This window comes from Pinus tabuliformis, chromosome J (genome assembly GCF_031772625.1).
Source record: "Pinus tabuliformis cultivar Carrire ecotype Pingquan chromosome J, CPIR1, whole genome shotgun sequence".
NCBI classification, from domain to species: domain Eukaryota; kingdom Viridiplantae; phylum Streptophyta; class Pinopsida; order Pinales; family Pinaceae; genus Pinus; species Pinus tabuliformis.
In genome coordinates this window covers 632,312,015-632,332,663 of record NC_142295.1, presented here as the reverse complement: position 1 = coordinate 632,332,663, position 20,649 = coordinate 632,312,015, and the positions used below count along the sequence as shown (strand labels likewise).

At 37.5% G+C, this 20,649-nt stretch overlaps 1 pseudogene; it reads right to left on the bottom strand.

Moving 5' to 3' along the window:
- Positions 1-10,338: 10,338 nt before the first annotated feature.
- On the bottom strand, positions 10,339-17,373 carry LOC149228529 (uncharacterized; annotated as a pseudogene).
- Between the last annotated feature and the right edge of the window lie 3,276 nt (positions 17,374-20,649).

Below are 20,649 nucleotides of genomic sequence, written 5' to 3'. Positions count from 1 at the left end.
AATGAATAATGAAGTTAATTAACATTTAAAAAAAAAATTATAAGACTCTCAAGTAGAAAAAGTATTATTAGGATGAGGAAATTTATGGTGTGGCTTGTGCGGAATTTAGTTTTCATTACATTATTGATTCAAATCGTATAGGAAGGAATTGCGAATGTGAATTACATATAGAAATTAAAACAATGTTGTCTAAACATGCTATATTTTGGAGTGTTTATCCAAAATTGAGCAAAATTTTCTTTGCTCAGATCTTAATTTTTGTTGTTTAAAATGGGTTTTTGAGTGCATATATGGATTTGCACCCTAAAAGACCCCTCTAACACTCAAATCATAGAGAGTTTACAACTCAAACTTGTGGTTCCAAGAAATCTCTTGCTTGATATTCGATAAATTTGACAAAAAAATATGCTAGAAACCGTCCAAAAACCTAGAACAATTGAACTACAACAATTAACACTGACTTAAAAAATGTTTAACACAAAATTCCAATAAAATATCTAAAATAAAAATTAATTAATTAATTAATATTATTATAAAAAAATTAATAAACGGGAAAATAGAAGAAAAAAAATGAATTTAAAATTTAGAGAAAACTTGAATTAATATAGAATTTAATTAAAAGATATAAACATTATTAAAAAAAATACATATAGACATTATTAAAAACTACTAATTAAACATAAAAATGTAAAACAAAACAAAATATGATTGACAAAGTTGAAATTAAATAATTTGTTATGTATTTTTATTACTTGAGAAATAAATTAATTAGAAAGATAAAATATATCATATATTTGATCTTTTTATGTTTTGTTTTTTATCGCCAATACTTATCAAAATTGTAATTTTAAATCAATATTTTTTTTAATTTTTATAAATAGTTTAGATGCTAACCAAATTATAAAATATTAATATTTTATAAATATAATTAGGTTATTTAAAAAAAAAAATTTCAAAATTGTAATTTTAAATCCATCTTTTTTTCAATTTTTATAAATAATTTAGATGCTAACCAAATTATAAAATATTAATATTTTATAAATAATTAGGTTATTTTAAAATATATTTTTTCCGAATTAATTATTAGTAGAAAACTAAAATGATTAATTCGGATGAAAATTTTCGAAAACAAAATAAATCACATAAATTTGAAATAAAAAATTATTATTTATTAATAAAAATAATTTAATTATATTAGCAGAACGGAAATGGGCAAGGGGGAGCGGATCGGGCGATGCTGCAACCTGACCTAGGGTTCCTGCAAACCTGATCTCGGCAGGACTGTCATTCTGCGTACAGAGGGCAGAGACTGCAGCGCCGACGAGCATATAGAAACGTTCATAAGGTACAAGGAGAATGGAAGCCTCGCAGGGGGAGGGCCAGGGGCCTCCCCCCGATACGGAAAACAGAGAACGGTCTACGGCCGACAGAGAGAAGGAACAGGGCAGCAGAGGCAATGCCACCGACAACGGACAGAAGAATGGCAAGGATATAGAAGCAGATGCAAGAAGCAAGGCAAGTTCATCAACCTGCAAACCTGTGGCAGTCCATAAACCAAGAGTGGACTTTCCAAGTGAACGCATCAACGCCAGAATACAGTACATGAGAGATCATGCGCTAATCGGCAAATTCATTGGAATCTGGCCAACGGAGAGAGCGCTGAGAAGCTGGATCAACACCAAATGGCATCCTAAAGGGCACCTCTCGCTCCATCTAGGAGCTAAGGGTTTCTTCACTGTAGTTTTCAACTGCCTGGAGGACCGCAACAGGATTCTGGATCAGGGTCCGTATTTCTTTAATTCAGCGGGATTATACCTGAAAGGCTGGGTTGAAAGATTTAACCCAGACAAGGAGGATCTGACCTATGCGCCAGTGTGGATAAGGCTTTATTCACTACCGTGGGAATACTGGGAGGAAAAGTCTCTGCAAGAAATAGGGAATGCTATTGGCGAGTTTGTCAAGATCGCAGAAGAAACAAAGCGATGTAGTTACACATCCTACGCTCGGATCTGTGTCTATATGGATCTCAAGCAACCACTGCCAGACACGGTAAGCTTCTTTCATGAGGACTCTGAATGGACACAAGTTATAGATTATGAATATGTGCCCTTCAGATGCAGGAAATGCCATGAGATAGGGCATCTTTATAGAGATTGTCCTCAAAACAAGGCACCTCTTCCCCGGGACAGCTCTGATAATCAAACTACAGATGGATACACCAAGGTTACAAATCGCAGAAGAGGAAACAAGAAAGCAACAGGCAACACCAAAGCAAATCCAGTCAACAAAGCCAAACCCACAACTAGCAACAGATTCGAAGTACTGGATAAGGAGGACGAGCAAGAACAGGAGAAGGAAAAGGCGAAAGACAAAGAGATCCATCAAGAACAGCCAGGCGAGACATCGAGACAAGGAGGAAAGAAAATCCAAAAGCAAGACAACTTGATTACCCCAGCAAAAACCCTGCCATGGCACACTCAAGGTATGGACGTGGAATACTCGCAGCCACATGAGAAATCTTCACAGGAGCGAGAGGATCTCTCACAAGCACCTCAAATTATGGAAGAAGATCCGGAACCCTTAGACATAGGGGAGCTGGATATTCTGGGCTTGGAACAGGCATGCAAGACAAGGAACTTTGAAAAGATATCAGAAACGCAAGTGGATAACCTAGTTGAAGTGTTGCACAAAGCACAGAAGAAATATTCGCTAGGTGTCCAAATAGGAAGTCCATGGGATGGAAAATTTATCACAAAGGACAATAAGAAAAGAGGTAGGAAATCCACTTTGGAAAGAACTATCAAGATTGGAGAGATTTTAGTGGAGTCAGGGAGGTATGCCAAACTGACCAGGTATTTTAATCCTCACCCCCAAATTTCTCAATGAAGTTAATATCATGGAATATCAGAGGGCTCAATAGCCCCAGGAAAGGAAGATTATTAAAAAATATGTTGATGCAAGAAAAACCAAGCATTCTTTTCTTACAGGAAACGAAATGTGGCTCAAATTTTTTGGAAAAAATAGCAGTGAAAGCATGGCCAGGAGGACATGTAATAGCTGTTGATGCTCAGGGAGCTTCGGGAGGACTTGCAATCCTCTGGGATGCGCGAGTCATACAGCTAAATAATATTAAAGCTAACAAAAGCTTCATTCAGGCAAACTTTCACCTCTTAGGCTCTAATACCCATGGGCTAATAACAAATGTTTATTTTCCTCATGATACAGCTAAAAAAGCTCAGATCCTGAACACACTATCAAATCTCAGCTCAGACAGACCTCATCCACTTTGGATTGCGGGAGGTGACTACAACATGATAGCGAGCATAGAAGAAAAACGTGGAGGCAGAAACAAAGCAAATAATGAGGGTAATCTACTAAAATCCTTCATTCAAAATAACTGGCTAGTGGATGTCCCTACAGGCAATGGTCTTTTCACATGGAGTAATAAAAGAGAGGGAGAGCAGCAGATTGCATCGCGCCTTGACCGGTTCCTCATCTCAGATAATGCAGTTCACCTTGGAGGGGAATTCACAGCATCCATACTTCCTGTCTCAGGATCAGATCATTGGCCCATCGAACTGCAATGGAATAGGCCAGGTAACAACATCAAACGTCCCTTTCGTTTTGAAGAATTCTGGTTTACTCACCCGGACTTTGAGAGGCTAGTAAGATCCACTTGGGTCCACTTCAATCCATCTGAAGGCACCAGGATGGCGAGATTTCAACAAAAGCTTAAACACCTTAAAGGGGTAATTAAAAGATGGAATCACAATACATTTGGCAACATCTTCACAGAACAAGCTTCTCTCAATACAGAAATGAAGAAAATCCAGCAAATCATCATCTCTGACGGGCGCACGGAGGAATTAACCAAGCAGGAGCAAGTTTTAGAAACCAAAATCATAGAAAGGGCTAAACAGGAGGAAATATTATGGAGACAGAAATCAAGGATCAGATGGCTAAAAAATGGAGAAAAGAACACTAAATTCTTTCATAAAACTACGGTTCAACGCAGAATGATCAATCACATCTCTCATATCAAAAATGAACAGGGGAATAAAGTTGAAACGCATGAAGGCATTGAAGCGGAATTCCTGAATTACTTTAAGAAGGCGCATCAGGAACCCGATTTTAATAGAATGCCGGCCATCAATAAGATAATCAAGAATATACCAAGGATAATAACAGAGGAACACAACAGTCTTCTCCTCAAACCCATTAATTTAGAAGAAGTTGAAGAAGCTATGCGGAATCTGAAGGAAGGCAAAGCGCCAGGACCGGATGGTTTTACATCAAATTTTTTTCACAAGTTCTGGGACTTGATTAAGGAGGAAGTCTGGCAGGTAGTAGAGGAATCTAGAGCACTCAGATGGATGTATCCTGGATTAAATGCTACCTTCATAGCCTTAATTCCAAAAGGAGAAGATTCCAACACCCCAGACAAATATAGACCGATTGCGCTGTGTAATATCATATACAAAATAATTTCTAAAGTCATAGCGACAAGATTAAAGCCGCTGCTCCCTCTGATTATATCGCCCGAGCAATCGGGTTATGTTGAAGGTCGTCAAATAACAGATGGAATTATTCTAACGCATGAGATAATTCACTCCTTAAAGCAAACCAAGAAACCAGGTATGTTGCTCAAACTAGACTTATCCAAAGCATTCGATAGTCTTAGTTGGGCTTATATTCAAAAAATCCTTTTAGCTTTTGGTTTTGCACACTCATGGGTAAGATGGATTTTCAACCTTCTATCTTCAGTATTCTTCTCTGTCTTAATTAATGGCATTCCTTCAGCTACTTACCGGCCCTCCAGAGGCATAAGACAAGGTGACCCCTTATCTCCTTTCATTTTTGTCATCATGGCAGAGGGTTTAGGTAGATACATCACCTCAGCTAGACTTACCCAGCAATTAAGAGGTCTTTCTTTCAATAACTCCCCTGTCTATTCCCATCAGCAATTTGTAGATGATAATATGCTTTATGGACATCCTTCAGTGCAAGAAGCTCGTATCCTCAAATCTATCCTGACAACCTTTTCTGATGCTTCAGGAGCCCTCATAAATCGAGTTAAATCCCAAATCTTTTTCTTTAATACCCCTGTGCCCACACAGAGATCTATTGAACGAATCTTGGGATTCACTACTGCCTCTCTGCCCTCCAAATATCTAGGTGCCCCTTTAATGGCCTCTGCCCTTAAGCACTCCTCCTGGAAGCAACTCTTGGAAAAACTTGAGGCTCGGCTTACCCTTTGGACTAATCGAGCTCTGAATATGGCCAGCAGAATTGTCCTTATTAAAGCGGTCCTTCAATCCATGCCCCTCTATCTTTTCTCCATCCTAGCCGCCCCAAAATGGGTTCTTAAAGAAATCAAGACTTTGCAGCGCAATTTTCTATGGGGAAGTTCGGGGCAAAACAGAAAATGGGCTTTAGTGAAATGGGATAAAGTTTGTCTTCCCAAAATAGCAGGAGGTATTGGGTTAAGGGACCCTGAGCACAGCAACAGAGCAATGGGAGCAAAGATCTGGTGGAGATGGCTTGCTTATCCCAGCACTCCATGGGCCTCTCTTTGGACAGCCAAATACACAAGCAACTGTCCTATGGAAGAAAGAATAAGAATGACTGAGCTAAGCACGGGTTCGGTATTGTGGAATTCAGCCATGCAACAAAGGAGCCTCATACAAGAACACAGTTTTTGGGAAATCAAAAACGGATCCACTGCGAGATTCTGGGAGGATTCATGGCAACAATTACCAAGGCTAAGAGACATTTTGCAAGATCATCATATTCCAGAACGAGAAATGAATCAACATGACACAGTCAGACAGTTCTGGAAAACAGGTACCACTCAAGAGCATAGGCAATGGCAAGATGCAACTCAATTTTTATCTAATTGCTCTGAGCAAACGAAGCATTACCTTAATACAGAACTTCAAAAAAGGCAAGTCACTACCTCAGAAGGTATGGATATCCTCAGGTGGGGATATGAAGAGAAAGGAATCTTCACCACAAAGGAAGCATATAAAATCATCATCCAAGATCGGCTCAACAAAGATAAACTTTGGGAGGTAATTTGGCGCTCATCTAACTGGCCGAAAGTCTCTACATTCTTATGGCTTCTTTGTCATAATCGAATCCTGACCTGGGATAATCTTAGAAGACGAGGCTTCTCAGGACCATCTATATGCCTAATGTGTATGGAGGAGGAGGAAACTGCCATACATTTGATGCAGACCTGCCACATCGGTAGAAAACTCTGGGAGAAGGCAGTTTTTCGTTGTCAAAAAGAGGGCAGAGTACAGGGAGACATTAAAGCGACTATGTGTAAATGGGATCAACCGCCTTTTCAAAGCAACTTCCTTAATGCTCTCTGGCATCTAATACCAGGACTATTAATGTGGAATATATGGAAAGAGCGTAACAGAAGAATCTTCAAAAATCACTCTTTGTCTCTAGAGCAAATATGGACCAAACTTCATCAGAATCTAGTGGAAACTCTTTCAACTAGAGAATGGCACGCAGAAGACTTCCCCACTACACCTCAGGAAAAAACAATATGGGACAACTGGGGGATTCAGATAAATCAAATGGTCGCAGGGACAAAGAACCACATAATGCAGGGACCAGAGCTAAATACCTGGATTCCGCCTCCCATCAATATGTTCCAGCTCAACTTTGATGGAGCCTCTAAAGGAAATCCAGGAAAGGCAGGATATGGAGGAGTCTTCAGGGATCACAATGGCAATCCTCAATGCATCTTCATGGGATCGATCGGATGGGACACAAACAACTCCGCAGAATTGGAGGGTTTATGGAGAGGTCTTAAACTAGCTCAAAGAAATGGTTTCTTTCCTCTCATTGTTGAAGGGGATTCACAAATCATAATCAGAATGCTCATTAAAATGCTGCACGGTTCTCCCGCTCACAAAGTAAGCAAAAGTTGGCGAATGGCTCAAAGGTTAGAGCTAATCTACAATTGGCTGGTTCAGCATCAAGCAATTTCTTGCAAACACATCAGGAGGGAAGGCAATAAGCTTGCTGACCTTCTTGCCAACCTTGGAGTGGAAGCCAAAAATGGTCACTTTGAAGGTCCTATCTCTAATCTTGATTCAGAGGATCAGTTAGTCAAAATTCAGGAGATTGTCATTAGTGACAAAGCTCAGATCAAGAGAACCCACCCGGATGCGGGTGCTCCCTCCAGGTAACAATGTCAAGCCACACTGATCCGACAGCTGGCTTCATTGCTGGCATCGGGGCGTACTGTATGGTACTGGAGGTAGATGGGATTTATAGGCTCAAGGTGGTAGCATTTACTTTGGAGCTGTCTCGAAGCTGGTTTGATTTCATCTCAAGCATGGCAACCATGACGGCGCTTGGGTTCTGGGTACTGCAACCGGGTCATGGCATTAATGTTTCAGTGCTATTTAAAACCAAGTCGCTCCCTTCTTGGAGCATTATTATGTGTGTTTGGCGTGGGATATTTCAGGAGGTTTACAGAGTTCTCTCTGTTCTGGGTCATTGGCACTCCATTTGCCTTCATCAGCTCTTTGCGCCCGCTATCAAAATGCGTAGGCGTGGCATTCCTCGGCGGGGCAGCAATTATGGTAATAGGGGAGGTCGAGCTCATCCTTCACCCCCGATTGTTAATCCTATTTCTTCAATTCCGCCATCTCCTCTATCGTTGGCACCTGAGAGGGCTCGTCCGAATAGCTCGTTTCAAACTTCCAGTTTTTCTTTCCAGAGTGAGGTCAACAGGCCTTTTATTACTATCAATTTCACTGTTTCTGTTGCAAAAGAGGAAGTTAATCCCTCCAGCTCTGTTCCCTCTGATAATGAACCTTCTTAAGATGACAGTATCCTGCTTGGGGATCTGTCCGGGGGTGTTTATCGTGCGGACCGTCAGCAAGAAGACCTTCCGGCTCCTGAACAAACTCAGCCTAGAATCTAGCTCAGGAAAGTGCCCTGGCTCAGGATCAGATTCCGAATTCAACCCCAGCTCAGGTAGATGTTCCACCTTGCGGTCCCTCTCACAGATACTCTGGAGTCCTGCACCTGGTAACTCATCCCAATGGCGAGCCAGTGCTGGATGAAGATGGCTATGTTACCTGGATAGCATCACCCAGTCCGGAAAGGGAGGAAGCGCCACCGTCCCCGAATCATGCCGGTTCAGCACAGTAATTTCTAGCTGGGTGGCCATCCTGCTCTTATCTTTTGTTTTTTTGCTCTTAAGGTCTTGGGAAGGAAGTTAAAAGTTAATGACTGGTATACTCTGTCATTTGATTTTGTCAATATTGGAGATTTTTTGGTACTGGTTGTCAATGTAGGTCTAGAAATCCATAAGTATGCTACATCTCGTCTGCAGGACCTCAATGTGATTCTGACTGAAGGGCTATATTGTAAAATCCATGATTTTCTAGCTGAGGAGTGGCTGAGACCTCCTCTCGAAATGTAACCTCTCTGTACATAATTTTCACTTTCTTAATAGAATTAGCTTTTACCGAGAAAAAATAAATTTAATTAATTTAAAATTTTAATAAATAAATATTAATAATTATAAAATAATAATAAAAAATTATTCTCATATATATTAATAAAAATAATTAAATTAATTCACCTGATTCATAATTGTTTGTGTTGGACCCAGTTCTTAGATTTTGAAAATATGGCTTTTAAATGTCGTATATGTTTTAAAATCGAACACTTACAACATACGTGTCCTCAAGCAAAGAGAGATATGAAAAGGGAAAAAAATCAAAAAGTCTAAGGGGTGGCAATTTCTAGAGCAGTCACTTTCAGAATAAGAAGGTGAAGAGGAAACAAGTACTCCCATTGATGCAACAAATCAAAGTGTACAAGACATATTAGTAGACGGAGATGGTCAATAAGGAGGAACAATGGTACAAAATTCGAGAGCTCTTGAAACCACAGAAATTTCAGTCCCAATGCAGTTCAACGAGAAGACCCCCTGGAAAGGAGGTGGGAGGTTTTAAACAATTCCATGTATCTGAGAGATCATACTCAAACAAGGATACCCCGATGAATGCAAAAGAGAATTAATTAACAACCGTAACAAATCAAGGAGGTTAGCGGAAAGTAGAAAAGAAATAAGGAAAAAAATGGTAGTTAAGTGACTTTACACTTAGTTTCAAGTTGTAATTTTGTATCGTTTTTATTTCTAATATTTGGTTGTATGGGCACGAGTTTTTGCACTGGTATGATTGAATGCTCTTGAGCGTATGCGAAATGTAATTTTGTTTTATAAATAAAATTATGACTTTTTCCTTGAAGAAGAAAAAAATATTAACTTAAATTTAAATGAATAAATATATTTATACTTTTTTACTTTAATCTAATTATGCTTTGTCGAGTAGCTAATTTATTCATAAATTGTATTATGCACAAAATAGAATAATGCTTTTAATACCAAGAACTGAGTTTTAGAGATGAGATGTATTCATAGTAAAATGAACCAAACAACATAATTACGTCGATAGGCATTCCCTTTTGAAACTGCTCAGGTCCACATTCGTCTGCGTTTTTGTATTTGGGTTGACATGTGTCCCTGTGGTCTCGGGTTGTAAGCCTTCCTCCATTGGGGCCTCCACAAATTTTCCCGTAAGCAACCCTAGTTTGAATGTGAAGGCTCCATTTCGCAGGTGAATATAGCGGCAAAATCATGGTGCGAATTTAACTCTATGAATTTCATGGTGCACAACCAACACTCTGTGAATTTCATGGTACACAACCAACACTTTGTGAATTTCATGGTGCACAACCAACACGCTACGAATTCCATGATGCACAATCAACTATTTCCTTACGCGTCGGGTGGTCGACACCTTTCCTAATGTGTTGGGTTAGGAGTGAACCTGTGTATTTTCCCTGCTTGTATTTGTTTTTTTCTTAGTTCCTTGCTTGTATTTGTTTTTTCTCAATTCCTTGCTTGTATTAGTTTTTTCTCAATTCCCTGCTATGTTTTTTCTCAGTTTCGTGCTTGTATTTATTTTTTCTCATTTCCTTGCTATGTTTTTTCTCAGTTCCCTGTTTGATTTATTGGGTAATCAGTTCACTGAGGGTTTTTCTCAGTTCCTTGTTTGATTCATTGGGTAAGCCTATTCGATAAACACAATTGTGTATTGTGAGAGGCTTAGATCAATTTTTCATACACGAAGCCCCTGCTTATTTAAAGTTGGATTTTGAATTTATGTCAATCTAACTAAATTCTGTAATGAATGGAATGCAAGGATGTTCTCAATGCTGATAAAAAATTGAATTTATCCTCATATATGAATTTATTGAAAACATTGTAAACATGTTCGTACATATGTCAATTGCCTACAAGTTCATGTGTGTGAAGTTATTTTGCTTATGGTCATGTGGTGAATAGTTGTTTAGGGTGCACATTAGCTCCCGATCATGCCAATTCAGAGGTTTCCATATCCCTTGAATAACACTCGAAGAAGGAAACCATTTTTTAGTATTCCACCAATAAGTCAGCCAAGGGGTATAATGAACAACATGAAGTGCCCATTGATCCTGTTGAGATTGTTGATAATAAGCTTCTTTAGATAAATTAGCTAGGAAACCAAGTCACCTGTAGTTTATTATAGGTGCTAAGAGTGCAACACCTACTAACCTGTGTTACCATCATTCATATTTCAATGTTATTAGAAGGGAAGAATTCCAAAATGTTAGGATATTCCGACACATATGAAATAGTTAAGTATAACTTGGTCTAGTGTAGAGTTAGGTAAAGTGTGTTTCTTTACTATGTACTTTTGTAACTTACAATCTGACGGTCACGATATGTTCTAGACATTAAGTGATCTGACGGTTCATTCTCTCCTTGGTATTACCGACACTTGATTTGTGGCTTAACACCCGATTGGTCCATGATCTCTATTTAAAGAGCATGGAGGGTCATTTGTGGTGTGACCGTTCATGAGAGAAGCTTATGTAAATTTTCATTCTTTTATTAATAAATTGCCTGAAGTGGCCGCGTTGGCTCAGGTTGTGGACAGTTTCACTCTTTGAGGGTTTTAACCACGTCAAGAATACTGGTATATTGATCTGTGATCTATTTGTGAGCAGTGTTTTTTGGTGTTTTGTTTGAGGAACTTACCCTGTAAATTCCTACATGGTATTAGAGCTATTTGAGGGCTGCATCTGTTGGTGATCCAAATCTGAAGCCGATACAACTGCATCCGACTATCGTTTCCTAGATCTACTATTTTTTACTGCTTTTGAGCCGAGAGGACTGCTCTATTGTGTTAGGAGCATCTGTTCCAGTGAGGAACCCCTTTCGTTTCACGCGAAAAGGCTTTTGGTAGCCCTAGCTACGTCATTTTTAAGATATGGAGGTATACAGTTTTATTTGTAGTTTTAGTTATTCATCTCTCTGTTTATTTCGGTTTACTTAGCTCTCTGTTTTTTTTTGCATGTCCGTGTTGTGTTGTGTGGTTTTCGTTTTGTAGGCAAAAATAGTTTTTTCAAGTAAGCACGCACCCCAAAGCTTCGGTGATTAAAAAAAAAACCCTTCATCTTTTCCAAAAATTACTAACTTTTTAAACTAGCTCACTTGGTCAAAGTTACTTTATAAGAATAGAGGTCTTGGGTTGAATTCTTTCTTTTCTTTGAGTTACTTTTTCAAAAACCACATGTAACTTATGTAAAAGTGTTCTCGCCCATTATAAAGAGTGAGTCACTTATAACTCTAAAGTCTCTTTATCCTTTATTTAAGTTACAATTTTGTTAATAGCTCATAAAGTACCATTATAAAAGTGACTTTCACTTATTTATAAAAGTGGGTCACATAAAATCTTTTTTAAAGTGAGCTAATTATATTAAGTTTGGAAAGGGGGAGATTTTTTTTAAGTATATCATTATCATTCACTTCTGCACATTCACGCACTTTGTCGGCATCTTCAACAATTTTTTTTCAAAAAGCCATAACTTTTTCATCCGGAAGCCGTTTTCAGAGCCTTTTTTTTAATCAACTTAATTTTTCGAGATCTTTCCATTGGAACACTTAGTTTCAACATCTACTGCTTTAGTTTTTATTAAGATGGAAAGTCCATGTCAAGTTATTCTTGACAACACCAACTACTTCCAATGGTGGTCCTACATTGTGGATTTACTTAGAAGTAAAGGTCTTTACAGAATAGCCTCAGGCTAAGAAACTAAACCTAAAGATGAAGATAAGGCAGAATAGGAAAATAAGCAAGATCAAGCACGTGGGTTGATAAGGATGTCTATTTCTCCAAAACTTAGATTCCATATCGCAGAACTTGATACCCCTAATGGAGCAATGAAACAACTCACTAAAGTTTTTGGAATTAAAAATTAAATTAGAGGCCATCAACTCGAAAATGAGTCGCTTACATTGGACCTAAATAATTTTTCTTCCATTGAAGTGTTTTTGTCCAAGTTCAAGACCCTTAGACTTCTCTTGGAAGGTGCTAAGGTTAAGAAAGAAGATGGTAACCTTATCTATTCCATTCTTACTAAATTGGGACCAGCCTACTCTGTGTTTGTTTCCACCTTCCATTCTACTAGAGAAGCCTTTATTTCTCAAGGACAAGACTACAAGTCCCCCTCTTTTGATGCCTTTTGTGATTCTTTAATAAGAGAACAAGAAAAACTCTTACATCTTGGTCTTCTTAATCTTGGAAACTCTTCTAAGAAAGCCTTAGCCGCCTAGCATCAACCAAATTCAAAGAATCCCAAGAAACAGTATCCTAAAAAGAATGGTCATAAACCAAACAAGGGTCCTAAGCAATTTCAGTCTCAAAATGAAAAATCAATTCAACAAAATGATAAGGCAAATAAAAGCAAAGGGAAGAAGACTGATAGACATTGCAACTTTTGTAATCGAGATGGCCACTTCGAATCCAAATGCTTTAAGAAGATGGAAGCCTTGGAAGTATCAATGAAGAAGCATAACATCCATTTGGAGCACTCTTCAACTTCAACTTCATCTTCAATAATAACACTTTATGCATTGTTTTTCAAGCATCTCGGTCTGGTTATGCATTAAATGTATCTTCTTCTTCTCATTCTCATGAGTGGCTCATTGATTATGGAGCTTCTTATCACATGGAAAAAAACAAAGCCATGTTTTCTTGTTTAAATGATTGTAACACCAAAAATGTATATATGTTGGTGATGATAGATCTCTCAGTGTTGTAGGGACTGGAACTATTCATCTAGACAATAGTCAATTTAATGATGTACTATGTGTTCCAACCTTATCCCGCAACCTTCTATCTGTATATCAGATAACTCATTCATGTGAAGGTAAAATCGTTGAATTTTCACCTCACGATGTTGTAATTAAGGACCTAAGAGATCCTAGACAGATTTTAGCTACTGGAATTGCTGATGATTCTACAAGGTTGTATAAGTTTAACAACTTTGGGTCATCAACACTTCCCTCGGTATTTGTTCTCATAATGATGAAGTGATCAAACTTTGGCATGAGCGATTTAGTCACTTAAACTATCGCTCCCTTCAAAATCTATGTAAAGAAAATATGGTGACAGGTTTTCCTATGGTGTCTTGCAGAGATGGTGTTTGTTCCGGATGTGTACTCGATAAACATCACCGGGATAGTTTTGAAAAACGTGCCTCTTGGCATGCCTTAACCCCTTTACAGCTTGTGCATAGTGATTTATGTGGTCCACTTCCAGTTATTTCATTTTCTGGCTACAAGTATTTCTTAACTTTCATTGATGATTTCTCCAAACGCACTTGGGTATACTTCTTAAAACTCAAGAGTGAAGTATTTAACATGTTCTTGGCCTTTAAGGCCTTTGTTGAGAAACAATCTAGACATCAAATTCTTAAGCTAAGATCTCATAATGGCGGAGAATATGTTAACAACAAATTATCAACTTTTGCACTGAGCATGGAATTCAAATGCAACATATTGTTCCATATACTCCATAACAAAATGGTGTAGTTGAAAGGAAGAATCACACCTTAAAGGAAATGGCTAATTGTATGCTTCAATCTAAAGGACTTAGTCTTAATTTTTGGGCAAAAGCAATTAACTGTGCAAATTACATATTAAATCGCATTCCTACTAAGGTTAAAGAATATCACTCCAGAAGAAGCATGGAGCTCAATTAAACCAGATGTAAGTCACTTTCGTGTTTTTGGAAGTGAAGCATGGGCCCATATTCCATATGAGAAACATAAAGCTTTAGAACCTAAGAGTGAAAAATGTATTTTTGTTGGATATTTTGAATATGTCAAAGGATATAGACTTATTCCACTTAAGTCCAAAAATGTTATCATTAGAAGAGATGTAAAGTTTGATGAAAATATATCGGCCTATGAGCCTAGTTCGGCAGATGTGCCACCTTTCTCTATCCCTTCTACTTCTGAAAATATTTCTTCTTCAGATGATGATAGCAAGGATGACAATCCTCCACCACCTTTTCAGGATCCTCCTTCAGCTCCTCAACTTCCAAAATGGGTCTGTGCTACTCGGGATGCAGCAGGTTCTCTTGCAGGTGATCCTCCAAATCAGCGACGTACACGTTCTCAGTTTGATAGAGTCTCTTCTTTACTGGCTCAAGCTTCAGCAAATTATGATCCTGACACCTTTGCAGAAGCTTCAGGCCATCCAGATTGGGACACATGTATGAATGAAGAATATCGTTCATTATTGGCAAATGATACATGGGATCTTGTTCATCTTCCAAAGGGACGAAAACTTGTTAGATGCAAATGGGTTTACAGAATCAAGTTTGGACCAGATGGAAACGTTGATAAACATAAAGCTCATCTTGTTGCTAAAGGTTTTTCACAAGTTGAAGGAATTGACTATATTGAAACCTTCTCCCGAACTCTATTTGCCTCGTTCTTTCCCTTGATGCCTCTTTCAAATGGGAAGTCCATTAGATGGATGTTAAATCTACCTTTTTGCATGGGGACTTGCATGAAGAAATTTATATGGAACAACCTCCTGGCTTTGTACAAATAGACTCCAGCCTTATATGTCGGCTTAAGAAATCCGTTTATGGTCTCAAGCAAGTCCCTCGGCCTTGGTATGCCAAAATGGATAGCTTTCTTTTAGATATTGGCTTTTCTAGGTGTCGTTCTGACAATACTGTCTACACCAAGAAAGTGGGTAAGTCTCTTATCATTCTTGTTCTTTAAGTTGATGATATTATCCTTATTTGTAGTGATCCCAACCTTATAAACCATGTGAAGTCCAACCTTAAAAAGAAAATTGAAATGACAGACTTAGGACACTTGCATTGTTTTCTTGGTCTTCAAGTCTTGCAATCCAAGGAAGGTATTTCCCTTTCCCAGTCCAAGTATGCATGTGATCTTCTATGCCACTTTCACATGGAAGACTGTACTCCAGCCCCTTCTCCCTTTCACTCCGGAGCCAAACTTTCAGTCACTTGTACTTCCCCTGAAGTTCATGCTACCTTATACCGTCAGCTTGTAGGAAATTTTTTATATCTGACCCATACTTGTCTTGACCTTTCCTTTGTTGTTGGCCTTATTGCTCGGTTTATGCAAAACCCACACGAAAGTCATTGGAAAGCAGCTAAAAGAATACTTCATTATGTTTGAGGTACAGTTTAGTTTGGGATTCATTACAGTGCAGAAGCATATCCTATATTGGTTGGTTTCACTGATTCTGATTGGGCTGGTGACCCTGATGATCAGAAGTCTACTATCGGTTATGTCTTCACTCTTGGTTCTTGAGCTATTACATGGGCTTGCAAGAAACAAAGTGCCATTTCTATTTCTTCAGTAGAAGCAGAGTATCGTGGTGCCGTAGAAGCTAGTAAGGAAGCCCTTTGGCTTCGTCAGATCCTATTAGAGTTTGGCTTTCATCAGCAGCATCCGACTACACTTTGGTGTGATAATCAAAGTGCCATTCAACTATGCAAAGATCCAGTCCAACATTAGCGCAACAAACACATTGAACTACACATGCACTTCATCAGAAAGATCATTCATGACCATGTTCTTGAAGTGCAATGTTTTTCAACTGATGATCAAGTTGCAGACATCTTTACAAAGGCTCTCACATAGGCAAAGTTTACTAAACTTCAATTTATGGTTGGAGTTCAGGAAGTTGTCACTAAGGGGGGATAGGCTCTAATGCCTCCTTCCTTCTCCTATTGTGTCATATTTGTACATCCTTCAATCCTATCCCAAGTTGTTCTTAAGGGGGGATGTTAGGATATTTCGACACATAGGAAATAGTTAAGTATAACTTGGTCTAGTGTAGAGTTAGGTAAAGTGTGTTTCTTTACTATGTACTTCTGTAACTTACAATCCGATGGTCATGATATGTTCTAGACATTAAGTGATCCAATGGTTCATTATCTCCTCAGTATTACTGATACTTGATCCATGGCTTAACACCCGATTGGTCCATGATCTCTTTTAAATAGCATGGAGGGTCATTTGTGGTGTGACCATTCATGAGAGAAGCTTATGTAAATTTTCATTCTTTTATTAATAAATTGCCTGAAGTGGCCGCGTTGGCTCAGGCCATGGATTGTTTCCGTCTTTGATGGTTTTAACCGCGTCAAGAATAATGGTGTATTGATCTGTGATCTGTTTGTGAGCGGTGTCCTTTGGTGTTCTGTCTGAGTAACTTACCCTATAAATTCCTACATTACTTAGAAAAGTATCTAACACAATTGTTGTGTTTCTTAACTATAGCCGTAGAAACTGCAAGGTTCTCTATGCACCATATTTAGTATTATATCAAATAATATCATAGCCAATAGATGCAAAGTTGGGACAAAAAATGGTAAGAACTTGTTTGGTATATCTGTGAGTATCCCCATATCGTGTGTCCTGCAAGGGACAATCCCATCACATAAAATTTGAGACCAAGATCAAATTGGTCTACAAGCTCTACCATATCTAAAGCCACACTTCATACAAATTTCTTAGGATGAGGATCACATTCTCCATACCTAGGCTTGTTAAAGGTTACAATGTAGACTCCTAGCTCTTTCACAATTTCTTGCAAAATTCTTAATGGCTTAAAAAATGCCATTATCACAAGATTACAACCATCAACCATTTAATTGGCATGGTGAAAGAATGTCATTCTGCACTTACCTTAGAGGCTTTATAGGTATCATTTATGGACAATGTAAATCCATGTGTCATAATGATCTTATAGTTTTCTCAATCTCTGGGTACTCCACTTTACTTGTAGACCAAATATCTTCCATCTTGAAGGTGAATACGAGGAGAAGTAACTAGAGGGCCATTAGGAGATCAACAAATAGTATAAGGGGGCAGCTGGATGGACTTGTATGCCCATGCAAGGAACCCCACCATTAAAACAATGGCTAATTTTCTCAATATATTTGCAATGATATGTTGTTATCTTCGCTTAAAACTTTGAGTATTCGAGCACGCAAGCTCATAAAAAAGGGAAGTCATTCAAAACTACAACAAAATTTCCATTAATGATCAAAAAAGTAGAAAACAATTTTGCGTGGTAATTTTGTGTATCATTCTCATCATTCTTTGGATTTCTCTTTTATACTACGTTTCCAAATGTCGTCTTTATGTTGAGATTTTTATAAGAGTTAGAATGCAATCTTAGTTATTAAAGGCCGTTTTGCACTTGTAGATTAATTTATGCTTTAGGTTGAAATAAATTAGGAACAAATCCATAGATTTTGGTTTTTGGACTACGATTTGTTAAGTCATTGCTTAAAATAAGCATATATATATATATATATATATATATATATATATATAGACCAAGGTCTTGCTAACTGGAAACTAGGACATACCTATTGTAAGTAGGTTACTATCATTTGTTCTAACTAATGTTGATAGAAAAATCTTAATTGAAATTATCGAGGATATATCAAACATTGTTATCATCATTTGACTATGGTATATTAACCTCTGGTACTATTCTTCTTAGCATTAAAACTAAATTATCCTTTTGAATATCCTATACATGTGTTATTTTTTTCTCCTTCATTATTTTTACCATATTTTGGATCTCAAATTACACTTTTAGAAAAGAGCAAAAAAAATTCTGCTTTCGGTGATCTTGAATTGCACCTTCAGAAAAGAGAAAAAAAAGAAGTTGCTTTTGGTAAATAGGCTTTTCTTGAATTCCTTTAAGAAGTGCTTCTTTTCGATTTCCTCTGCCATCCCCTATTTTTGCTTTGTTTTGTAATATATATTGTATTTTTGGGCTTTTACTAACCTGGTCAATCATGACATCATGTTGATAATTTTTTTATTTGTTTAAAGTGTGACTATAATTTTTGTTTTAAATGATTATTGTGCATTTACTTTCATGAAACCATACACCATACCTATAGAGTTGTATCAAACCCATCCCTTTAGGCATCTATCTTCCATATTTGTTTATAATCGAGGACACAAAAATAATTGGTGATTCGGAAGAAGAGAAGCCAAGAATTGTGTCCATGTCCTTCCATCTTGAACTAATCCATGATTGTATTACTGACTTTGTACATCCATTTGTCCCTTGAGACTTGTTATCTCAAAATCAAAAGTAAAATGTGGCCAGGTTTCTTGCATAAAATGTCTTATGGCGGTGTTTATTTGAAGTAAAATTCACATTAATTCATTAATGTAGAACTAACTTTCTCAAAAACCATGTCTAATACAAAGTTCATTTAGAAATATCAAACCAGTATGGTCTCAAATATTTCATTTTTCAGCTTTTGGGCACTTGAATGAAATATCTATGAAAGTACCTTTCTCACATCCTCTCAACTTTCTCATAACAACATTTTTACCTTTGTATGTACCATTGAATAATGTTGAAGTTATATTCTCGAATATTTCAACCTCTTTAATATTATCAAGCCATTTATCTGGTTTTTATTTTCGAAAAGAAATTATTTGTCATTCATCTACATCAATTTGCAAAGAAGAAACATGTTATGCAACCAGCTCACAGAATAGAAGAAAAAATAGATCAACGACTTCAAAATTAGCTTCTTCGAGGGGGAAACCTCCTTTACATTACATAAATGAACAATTATTCCATGATACAAATGACAAAACCTCCTTTCTATATATATGAGTCTAAGCGGTCACAATATAATCAGAGCCTGCATAACAATAATATTGTAAGGGCACAACAATAACAATAGTGGGCTTCTATGGGGCACAATAATAACAATATGGGGACTACATGGCACAACAATACAATAAGGGGGTTGCACTAATAACAGTAAGGGGCTACACTATTAGTATAGGGACCTAACATGACCCTATCCTTCAAAAAAGTGTTGTCCTCAACGCTTGAGTAGTTCTGGATGATTCTATATAAAATCCTCATCCTCCCATGTGCAATCTTCAATGGGTAATTTCTTCCACTTGATGAGATACTCTAAAATTGATCGATTTCGTAGTTGTCAGATTCTCGTTTCCATGACTGCTTCAAGGCCCAATATGATTTTTCCTCCTCATCATGTTTTGACACTATTGTTTGAACTAGGAGCTTGTCACCTATAACCTTCTTTAAGCATGAAACATGGAGAATTGAGTGCACTTGAGAAGATGCAGGAAGCTCCAATTTGTATGCCATAGTACCAATATTTTGCAACACCTTGTAAGGACCATAATACTTTGGTGATAATTTGTTATCCTTCTTAACTTGCTTGAGGGACATTTGTTTGTATGGTTGTAGTTGTAAAAATACCCAGTCGCATACATCAAAACTTCTTTCGTTGCGATGTTGATATGCCTGTTATTTCATTCGATTCTATGCCAAAGTGAGGTTATCCTTTAAGAGTTGGAGAACTTGTTGTTGATGCTAGATGTGATATTCCACTACTTGAACCTTAGAATGATTGTCCAAGACTTTTTGGAGATCTGTAGAAATAGATGATTTCATTGTTTGAGCCTCTAGTGAACATAATTGTGAAATTACACCTTGTTGTTCTTTCTTTAGAAGCATTTTCATGCCATTAGGGGTGATTATCTTTCCTGGTTTCCTTGCGATACCCCTTAATTCAACTTCCTTTCCTTCTTAAAAAAAAATCAAGAAAAGTTCTTGAAAATTAAAAGTTATCATACCCAAATATTGTAACCATTAGACTCCTAGTACAAAATCAGCACCACTCATTGGAATGGAAAGCATTGGACTATTCAATACATATTCTCCCATGGATAGCTTGATATTATGGCACTTTCTAGAGAAATTTATGGTTCCTCCATTTTCCGCTATCACTTGTCACTCTAGTGTTGGATATAGGAAGCAATTCAATTCCTTGGCTATCTTACAATGAATAAAAGTATGGGCACTACCCGAATAAATCAACACTATTACCTTTTTCTTCTTGATATGTCCTTCTATCTTGAGAGTTTGAGGAGTGGTAATTCTTGTCAATGTGTTACAAGATATGATCGGATTCATTTCTTATTTATCTGGGGTTGGTTCTTGGTGCATATCCTCTTCTTTTGACATTTCTTGATCCTTTTCTTCCTCCTCTTCACAATCTATGTAAAATAATTTATTCTCAACACACTTATGACCTTTAGTGTATTTTCTATCACAATTGTAACAAAGTCCTTTTGCTATTTTTTCCTCCAACTGTTGTGGTGTTAACCTTGTAGGTTATAGAAGGCTAGGAGCAGCAACACTTCCGT